The sequence below is a fragment of the Saccoglossus kowalevskii genome, unplaced genomic scaffold (assembly GCF_978046115.1).
Source record: "Saccoglossus kowalevskii unplaced genomic scaffold, keSacKowa6.1 SCAFFOLD_24, whole genome shotgun sequence".
Lineage (NCBI taxonomy): Eukaryota > Metazoa > Hemichordata > Enteropneusta > Harrimaniidae > Saccoglossus > Saccoglossus kowalevskii.
In genome coordinates, this window is record NW_028188618.1 from 1777265 (window position 1) to 1787587 (window position 10323).

Here is a 10323-nt window from a genome sequence, read left to right on the forward strand (position 1 = left end):
GCCACACTTTTCAGTGCTTTGCCACTACTTTGCCACAACTTGTCAGTACTTTGCCACACTTTTCAGCTCTTTGCCACTACGTTTCAGTACTTTGCCACTACTTTTCAGCACTTTGCGACAACTTTTCTGTACTTTACCACTACTTTTCAGCACTTTGCCACAACTTTTCAGTACTTTGCCATACTTTTCAGTACTTTGCCACGACTTTGCAACAACTTTTCAGTACTTTGCCACACTTTTCAGTACTTTGCCACACTTTTCAGCAATTTGCCACTACTTTGCCACAACTTTTCAGTACTTTGCCACACTTTTCAGCACTTTACCACTCCTTTAAAATAGTTTGCCACTACTTTTCAGCACTTTGCCACAACTTGTCAGTACTTTGCCACACTTTTCAGTGCTTTGTCACTACTTTGCCACAACTTGTCAGTACTATGCCACACTTTTCAGCACTTTGCCACTACTTTTCAGTACTTTGCCACTTCTTTTTAGCACTTTGCCACAATTTTTCATTACTTTGCCACACTTTTCAGCACTTTACTACTGCTTTTCAGTAGTTTGCCACTACTTTCCAGCACTTTACCACAACTTTTCAGTACTTTGCCATACTTTTCAGTGCTTTGCCACTACTTTGCCACAACTTGTCAGTACTATGCCACACTTTCCAGCACTTTGCCACTACTTTTCAGTACTTTGCCACTACTTTTCAATACTTTGCCACAACTTTTCAGTACTTTGCCACACATTTCAGTGCTTTGCCACTACTTTGCCACAACGTTTCAGTACTTTGCCACACTTTTCAGCACTTTGTCACTGCTTTTCAGTACTTTGCCACTACTTTTCAGCACATTGCCACAATTTTCTGTACTTTGCCACCACTTTGCCACAACTTTTCAGTACTTTGCCACACTTTTGAGCACTTTGCCACTGCTTTTCAGCACTTTGCCACTACTTTTCATTACTTTGCCACTACTTTTCAGCACTTTGCCACAACTTTTCAGTACTTTGCCACATTTTTCAGTACTTTGCCACTACTTTTCAGCACTTTGCCACAACTTTTCAGTACTTTGCTATACTTTTCAGTACTTTGCCACACTTTTCAGTACTTTGCCACACTTTTCAGCAATTTGCCACTACTTTGCCACAACTTTTCAGTACTTTGCCACACTTTTCAGCACTTTACCACTCCTTTAAAATAGTTTGCCACTACTTTTCAGCACTTTGCCATAAATTTTTCAGTACTTTGCCACTACTTTTCAGCACTTTGCCACAACTTTTCAGTACTTTGCTATACTTTTCAGTACTTTGCCACACTTTTCAGTATTTTGCCACACTTTTCAGCAATTTGCCACTACTTTGCCACAACTTTTCAGTACTTTGCCACACTTTTCAGCACTTTACCACTCCTTTAAAATAGTTTGCCACTACTTTTCAGCACTTTGCCACAACTTGTCAGTACTTTGCCACACTTTTCAGTGCTTTGTCACTACTTTGCCACAACTTGTCAGTACTATGCCACACTTTTCAGCACTTTGCCACTACTTTTCAGTACTTTGCCACTTCTTTTTAGCACTTTGCCACAATTTTTCATTACTTTGCCACACTTTTCAGCACTTTACTACTGCTTTTCAGTAGTTTGCCACTACTTTCCAGCACTTTACCACAACTTTTCAGTACTTTGCCATACTTTTCAGTGCTTTGCCACTACTTTGCCACAACTTGTCAGTACTATGCCACACTTTCCAGCACTTTGCCACTACTTTTCAGTACTTTGCCACTACTTTTCAATACTTTGCCACAACTTTTCAGTACTTTGCCACACATTTCAGTGCTTTGCCACTACTTTGCCACAACGTTTCAGTACTTTGCCACACTTTTCAGCACTTTGCCACTGCTTTTCAGTACTTTGCCACTACTTTTCAGCACATTGCCACAATTTTCTGTACTTTGCCACCACTTTGCCACAACTTTTCAGTACTTTGCCACACTTTTGAGCACTTTGCCACTGCTTTTCAGCACTTTGCCACTACTTTTCATTACTTTGCCACTACTTTTCAGCACTTTGCCACAACTTTACAGAACTTTGCCACACTTTTGAGCACTTGCCACTGCTTTTCAGTAGTTTGCCACGACTTTTCAGCACTTTGCCACAATTTTTCAGTACTTTGCCACACTTTTCAGTGTTTTGCCACTACTTTGCCACAACTTGTCAGTACTTTGCCACACTTTTCAGCACTTTGCCACTACGTTTCAGTACTTTGCCACTACTTTTCAGCACTTTGCCACAACTTTTCAGTACTTTGCCACATTTTTCAGTACTTTGCCACAACTTTTCAGTACTGTGCCACACTTTTCTTCACTTTGCCACTACTTTTCAGTACTTTGCCACAACTTTTCAGTACTTTGCCACATTTTTCAGTACTTTGCCACTACTTTTCAGCACTTTGCCACAACTTTTCAGTACTTTGCTATACTTTTCAGTACTTTGCCACACTTTTCAGTACTTTGCCACACTTTTCAGCAATTTGCCACTACTTTGCCACAACTTTTCAGTACTTTGCCACACTTTTCAGCACTTTACCACTCCTTTAAAATAGTTTGCCACTACTTTTCAGCACTTTGCCACAATTTTTCAGTACTTTGCCACACTTTTCAGTGCTTTGCCACTACTTTGCCACAACTTGTCAGTACTTTGCCACACTTTTCAGCACTTTGCCACTACTTTTCAGTACTTTGCCACTACTTTTCAGCACTTTGCCACAACTTTTCAGTACTTTGACACTACTTTTCAGCACTTTGCCACAACTTTTCAGTAATTTGCCACATTTTTCAGTACACTGCCACTACTTTTCAGCACTTTGCCACAATTTTTCAGTACTTTGCCACACTTTTCAGTGCTTTGCCACTACTTTGCCACTACTTGTCAGTACTTTGCCACACTTTTCAGCACTTTGCCACTACTTTTCAGTACTTTGCCACTACTTTTCAGCACTTTGCCACAACTTTTCAGTACTTTGCCACACTTTTCAGTGCTTTGCCACCATTTTGCCACAACTTTTCAGTACTTTGCTACACTTTTGAGCACTTTGCCACTGCTTTTCAGTAGTTTGCCACTACTTTTCAGCACTTTGCCACAATTTTTCAGTACTTTGCCACACTTTTCAGTGCTTTGCCACTACTTTGCCACTACTTTGCCACAACTTGTCAGTACTTTGCCACACTTTTCAGCACTTTGCCACTACGTTTCAGTACTTTGCCACTACTTTTCAGCACTTTGCCACAACTTTTCTGTACTTTGCCACTACTTTTCAGCACTTTGCCACAACTTTTCAGTACTTTGCCATACTTTTCAGTACTTTGCCACGACTTTGCAACAACTTTTCAGTACTTTGCCACACTTTTCAGTACTTTGCCACACTTTTGAGCACTTTGCCACTGCTTTTCAGCACTTTGCCACTACTTTTCATTACTTTGCCACTACTTTTCAGCACTTTGCCACAACTTTACAGAACTTTGCCACACTTTTGAGCACTTGCCACTGCTTTTCAGTAGTTTGCCACGACTTTTCAGCACTTTGCCACAATTTTTCAGTACTTTGCCACACTTTTCAGTGTTTTGCCACTACTTTGCCACAACTTGTCAGTACTTTGCCACACTTTTCAGCACTTTGCCACTACGTTTCAGTACTTTGCCACTACTTTTCAGCACTTTGCCACAACTTTTCAGTACTTTGCCACATTTTTCAGTACTTTGCCACAACTTTTCAGTACTGTGCCACACTTTTCTTCTCTTTGCCACTACTTTTCAGTACTTTGCCACAACTTTTCAGTACTTTGCCACATTTTTCAGTACTTTGCCACTACTTTTCAGCACTTTGCCACAACTTTTCAGTACTTTGCTGTACTTTTCAGTACTTTGCCACACTTTTCAGTACTTTGCCACACTTTTCAGCAATTTGCCACTACTTTGCCACAACTTTTCAGTACTTTGCCACACTTTTCAGCACTTTACCACTCCTTTAAAATAGTTTGCCACTACTTTTCAGCACTTTGCCACATTTTTTCAGTACTTTGCCACACTTTTCAGTGCTTTGCCACTACTTTGCCACAACTTGTCAGTACTTTGCCACACTTTTCAGCACTTTGCCACTACTTTTCAGTACTTTGCCACTACTTTTCAGCACTTTGCCACAACTTTTCAGTACTTTGACACTACTTTTCAGCACTTTGCCACAACTTTTCAGTAATTTGCCACATTTTTCAGTACACTGCCACTACTTTTCAGCACTTTGCCACAATTTTTCAGTACTTTGCCACACTTTTCAGTGCTTTGCCACTACTTTGCCACTACTTGTCAGTACTTTGCCACACTTTTCAGCACTTTGCCACTACTTTTCAGTACTTTGCCACTACTTTTCAGCACTTTGCCACAACTTTTCAGTACTTTGCCACACTTTTCAGTGCTTTGCCACCATTTTGCCACAACTTTTCAGTACTTTGCTACACTTTTGAGCACTTTGCCACTGCTTTTCAGTAGTTTGCCACTACTTTTCAGCACTTTGCCACAATTTTTCAGTACTTTGCCACACTTTTCAGTGCTTTGCCACTACTTTGCCACTACTTTGCCACAACTTGTCAGTACTTTGCCACACTTTTCAGCACTTTGCCACTACGTTTCAGTACTTTGCCACTACTTTTCAGCACTTTGCCACAACTTTTCTGTACTTTGCCACTACTTTTCAGCACTTTGCCACAACTTTTCAGTACTTTGCCATACTTTTCAGCACTTTACCACTCCTTTAAAATAGTTTGCCACTACTTTTCAGCACTTTGCCACAATTTTTCAGTACTTTGCCACACTTTTCAGTGATTTGCCGCTACTTTGCCACAACTTGTCAGTACTTTGCCACACTTTTCAGCACTTTGCCACTACTTTTCAGTACTTTGCCACTACTTTTCAGCACTATGCCACAACTTTTCAGTACTTTGACACTACTTTTCAGCACTTTGCCACAACTTTTCAGTAATTTGCCACATTTTTCAGTACACTGCCACTACTTTTCAGCACTTTGCCACATTTTTTCAGTACTTTGCCACACTTTTCAGCACTTTGCCACTACTTTTCAGTACTTTGCCACTACTTTTCAGCACTTTGCCACAACTTTTCAGTACTTTGCCACACTTTTCAGTGCTTTGCCACCATTTTGCCACAACTTTTCAGTACTTTGCTACACTTTTGAGCACTTTGCAACTGCTTTTCAGTAGTTTGCCACTACTTTTCAGCACTTTGCCACAATTTTTCAGTACTTTGCCACACTTTTCAGTGCTTTGCCACTACTTTGCCACAACTTGTCAGTACTTTGCCACACTTTTCAGCACTTTGCCACTACGTTTCAGTACTTTGCCACTACTTTTCAGCACTTTGCCACAACTTTTCTGTACTTTGCCACTACTTTTCAGCACTTTGCCACAACTTTTCAGTACTTTGCCATACTTTTCAGTACTTTGCCACGACTTTGCAACAACTTTTCAGTACTTTGCCACACTTTTCAGTACTTTGCCACACTTTTCAGCAATTTGCCACTACTTTGCCACAACTTTTCAGTACTTTGCCACACTTTTCAGCACTTTACCACTCCTTTAAAATAGTTTGCCACTACTTTTGAGCACTTTGCCACAACTTGTCAGTACTTTGCCACACTTTTCAGTGCTTTGTCACTACTTTGCCACAACTTGTCAGTACTATGCCACACTTTTCAGCACTTTGCCACTACTTTTCAGTACTTTGCCACTTCTTTTTAGCACTTTGCCACAATTTTCATTACTTTGCCACACTTTTCAGCACTTTACTACTGCTTTTCAGTAGTTTGCCAGTACTTTCCAGCACTTTACCACAACTTTTCAGTACTTTGCCATACTTTTCAGTGCTTTGCCACTACTTTGCCACAACTTGTCAGTACTATGCCACACTTTCCAGCACTTTGCCACTACTTTTCAGTACTTTGCCACTACTTTTCAATACTTTGCCACAACTTTTCAGTACTTTGCCACACATTTCAGTGCTTTGCCACTACTTTGCCACAACGTTTCAGTACTTTGCCACACTTTTCAGCACTTTGCCACTACTTTTCATTACTTTGCCACTACTTTTCAGCACTTTGCCACAACTTTACAGAACTTTGCCACACTTTTGAGCACTTGCCACTGCTTTTCAGTAGTTTGCCACTACTTTTCAGCACTTTGCCACAATTTTTCAGTACTTTGCCACACTTTTCAGTGTTTTGCCACTACTTTGCCACAACTTGTCAGTACTTTGCCACACTTTTCAGCACTTTGCCACTACGTTTCAGTACTTTGCCACTACTTTTCAGCACTTTGCCACAACTTTTCAGTACTTTGCCACATTTTTCAGTACTTTGCCACAACTTTTCAGTACTGTGCCACACTTTTCTTCACTTTGCCACTACTTTTCAGTACTTTGCCACAACTTTTCAGTACTTTGCCACATTTTTCAGTACTTTGCCACTACTTTTCAGCACTTTGCCACAACTTTTCAGTACTTTGCTATACTTTTCAGTACTTTGCCACACTTTTCAGTACTTTGCCACACTTTTCAGCAATTTGCCACTACTTTGCCACAACTTTTCAGTACTTTGCCACACTTTTCAGCACTTTACCACTCCTTTAAAATAGTTTGCCACTACTTTTCAGCACTTTGCCACAATTTTTCAGTACTTTGCCACACTTTTCAGTGCTTTGCCACTACTTTGCCACAACTTGTCAGTACTTTGCCACACTTTTCAGCACTTTGCCACTACTTTTCAGTACTTTGCCACTACTTTTCAGCACTTTGCCACAACTTTTCAGTACTTTGACACTACTTTTCAGCACTTTGCCACAACTTTTCAGTAATTTGTCACATTTTTCAGTACACTGCCACTACTTTTCAGCACTTTGCCACAATTTTTCAGTACTTTGCCACACTTTTCAGTGCTTTGCCACTACTTTGCCACTACTTGTCAGTACTTTGCCACACTTTTCAGCACTTTGCCACTACTTTTCAGTAGTTTGCCACTACTTTTCAGCACTTTGCCACAACTTTTCAGTACTTTGCCACACTTTTCAGTGCTTTGCCACCATTTTGCCACAACTTTTCAGTACTTTGCTACACTTTTGAGCACTTTGCCACTGCTTTTCAGTAGTTTGCCACTACTTTTCAGCACTTTGCCACAATTTTTCAGTACTTTGCCACACTTTTCAGTGCTTTGCCACTACTTTGCCACAACTTGTCAGTACTCTGCCACACTTTTCAGCACTTTGCCACTACGTTTCAGTACTTTGCCACTACTTTTCAGCACTTTGCCACAACTTTTCTGTACTTTGCCACTACTTTTCAGCACTTTGCCACAACTTTTCAGTACTTTGCCATACTTTTCAGTACTTTGCCACGACTTTGCAACAACTTTTCAGTACTTTGCCACACTTTTCAGTACTTTGCCACACTTTTCAGCAATTTGCCACTACTTTGCCACAACTTTTCAGTACTTTGCCACACTTTTCAGCACTTTACCACTCCTTTAAAATAGTTTGCCACTACTTTTCAGCACTTTGCCACAACTTGTCAGTACTTTGCCACACTTTTCAGTGCTTTGTCACTACTTTGCCACAACTTGTCAGTACTATGCCACACTTTTCAGCACTTTGCCACTACTTTTCAGTACTTTGCCACTTCTTTTTAGCACTTTGCCACAATTTTTCATTACTTTGCCACACTTTTCAGCACTTTACTACTGCTTTTCAGTAGTTTGCCACTACTTTCCAGCACTTTACCACAACTTTTCAGTACTTTGCCATACTTTTCAGTGCTTTGCCACTACTTTGCCACAACTTGTCAGTACTATGCCACACTTTCCAGCACTTTGCCACTACTTTTCAGTACTTTGCCACTACTTTTCAATACTTTGCCACAACTTTTCAGTACTTTGCCACACATTTCAGTGCTTTGCCACTACTTTGCCACAACGTTTCAGTACTTTGCCACACTTTTCAGCACTTTGCCACTGCTTTTCAGTACTTTGCCACTACTTTTCAGCACATTGCCACAATTTTCTGTACTTTGCCACCACTTTGCCACAACTTTTCAGTACTTTGCCACACTTTTGAGCACTTTGCCACTGCTTTTCAGCACTTTGCCACTACTTTTCATTACTTTGCCACTACTTTTCAGCACTTTGCCACAACTTTTCAGTACTTTGCCACATTTTTCAGTACTTTGCCACTACTTTTCAGCACTTTGCCACAACTTTTCAGTACTTTGCTATACTTTTCAGTACTTTGCCACACTTTTCAGTACTTTGCCACACTTTTCAGCAATTTGCCACTACTTTGCCACAACTTTTCAGTACTTTGCCACACTTTTCAGCACTTTACCACTCCTTTAAAATAGTTTGCCACTACTTTTCAGCACTTTGCCACAATTTTTCAGTACTTTGCCACACTTTTCAGTGCTTTGCCACTACTTTGCCACAACTTGTCAGTACTTTGCCACACTTTTCAGCACTTTGCCACTACTTTTCAGTACTTTGCCACTACTTTTCAGCACTTTGCCACAACTTTTCAGTACTTTGACACTACTTTTCAGCACTTTGCCACAACTTTTCAGTAATTTGTCACATTTTTCAGTACACTGCCACTACTTTTCAGCACTTTGCCACAATTTTTCAGTACTTTGCCACACTTTTCAGTGCTTTGCCACTACTTTGCCACTACTTGTCAGTACTTTGCCACACTTTTCAGCACTTTGCCACTACTTTTCAGTAGTTTGCCACTACTTTTCAGCACTTTGCCACAACTTTTCAGTACTTTGCCACACTTTTCAGTGCTTTGCCACCATTTTGCCACAACTTTTCAGTACTTTGCTACACTTTTGAGCACTTTGCCACTGCTTTTCAGTAGTTTGCCACTACTTTTCAGCACTTTGCCACAATTTTTCAGTACTTTGCCACACTTTTCAGTGCTTTGCCACTACTTTGCCACAACTTGTCAGTACTTTGCCACACTTTTCAGCACTTTGCCACTACGTTTCAGTACTTTGCCACTACTTTTCAGCACTTTGCCACAACTTTTCTGTACTTTGCCACTACTTTTCAGCACTTTGCCACAACTTTTCAGTACTTTGCCATACTTTTCAGTACTTTGCCACGACTTTGCAACAACTTTTCAGTACTTTGCCACACTTTTCAGTACTTTGCCACACTTTTCAGCAATTTGCCACTACTTTGCCACAACTTTTCAGTACTTTGCCACACTTTTCAGCACTTTACCACTCCTTTAAAATAGTTTGCCACTACTTTTCAGCACTTTGCCACAACTTGTCAGTACTTTGCCACACTTTTCAGTGCTTTGTCACTACTTTGCCACAACTTGTCAGTACTATGCCACACTTTTCAGCACTTTGCCACTACTTTTCAGTACTTTGCCACTTCTTTTTAGCACTTTGCCACAATTTTTCATTACTTTGCCACACTTTTCAGCACTTTACTACTGCTTTTCAGTAGTTTGCCACTACTTTCCAGCACTTTACCACAACTTTTCAGTACTTTGCCATACTTTTCAGTGCTTTGCCACTACTTTGCCACAACTTGTCAGTACTATGCCACACTTTCCAGCACTTTGCCACTACTTTTCAGTACTTTGCCACTACTTTTCAATACTTTGCCACAACTTTTCAGTACTTTGCCACACATTTCAGTGCTTTGCCACTACTTTGCCACAACGTTTCAGTACTTTGCCACACTTTTCAGCACTTTGCCACTGCTTTTCAGTACTTTGCCACTACTTTTCAGCACATTGCCACAATTTTCTGTACTTTGCCACCACTTTGCCACAACTTTTCAGTACTTTGCCACACTTTTGAGCACTTTGCCACTGCTTTTCAGCACTTTGCCACTACTTTTCATTACTTTGCCACTACTTTTCAGCACTTTGCCACAACTTTACAGAACTTTGCCACACTTTTGAGCACTTGCCACTGCTTTTCAGTAGTTTGCCACTACTTTTCAGCACTTTGCCACAATTTTTCAGTACTTTGCCACACTTTTCAGTGTTTTGCCACTACTTTGCCACAACTTGTCAGTACTTTGCCACACTTTTCAGCACTTTGCCACTACGTTTCAGTACTTTGCCACTACTTTTCAGCACTTTGCAACAACTTTTCAGTACTTTGCCACATTTTTCAGTACTTTGCCACAACTTTTCAGTACTGTGCCACACTTTTCTTCACTTTGCCACTACTTTTCAGTACTTTGCCACAACTTTTCAGTAC